Source organism: Hesperophylax consimilis, unplaced genomic scaffold (genome assembly GCF_061612785.1).
Source record: "Hesperophylax consimilis isolate HC1 unplaced genomic scaffold, BYU_Hcon_1.0 scaffold_152, whole genome shotgun sequence".
NCBI classification, from domain to species: Eukaryota; Metazoa; Arthropoda; class Insecta; order Trichoptera; family Limnephilidae; genus Hesperophylax; species Hesperophylax consimilis.
The window spans coordinates 49,775-50,201 of NW_028301371.1; the positions used below are offsets into that span (position 1 = coordinate 49,775).

Consider the following 427-nt stretch of genomic DNA (forward strand, 5'->3'; position numbering starts at 1 on the left):
AAAGCCCCCGAGGCACACTCCATTCGAGTGTCCCTCGGTGGGTGTTGTGAAAAGAATGTACGTACGTACGTATGTATGTATGTATGTATGTATGTAACATTTCAATGTTAACTTTTTTTTTCTTTTCCGTTCGTGAAAACTCTCAAACACGCTAAAACCGTCACGAGTGCCGGGGACTTTGAAAAAAAAAAAATTGCAAAAAAAAAAGCGCGAACGAACGCGCGCACAAGCGTAGAGGACGGGGGCGCGTCACGTTTCACACGTGACACGCTCCGTCGTCCGTACGCTTGTACGACACGCTCGCTCGCGCTAGGCCGCAAACAGCAGCAGCATGGGGGGGCCCGACGCTCCGTGGAGACGATCGGACGAATCTCTTGGCGTAGGGCTGAGTCTCAACGGATCGCAGCATGACGCTGCTCTACCGGGC

At 52.5% G+C, this 427-nt stretch overlaps 1 non-coding gene across 1 annotated transcript in view; it reads right to left on the bottom strand.

Annotated features, from left to right (window-relative positions):
- Nucleotides 1-365: 365 nt before the first annotated feature.
- Nucleotides 366-427, bottom strand: part of LOC149408626 (large subunit ribosomal RNA) — a 4,063-nt gene continuing 4,001 nt past the window's right edge. Inside the window, exon 1 of the ribosomal RNA XR_016305465.1 lies at nt 366-427. This exon is cut by the window's right edge and continues 4,001 nt beyond it. This is a non-coding gene — a ribosomal RNA (large subunit ribosomal RNA).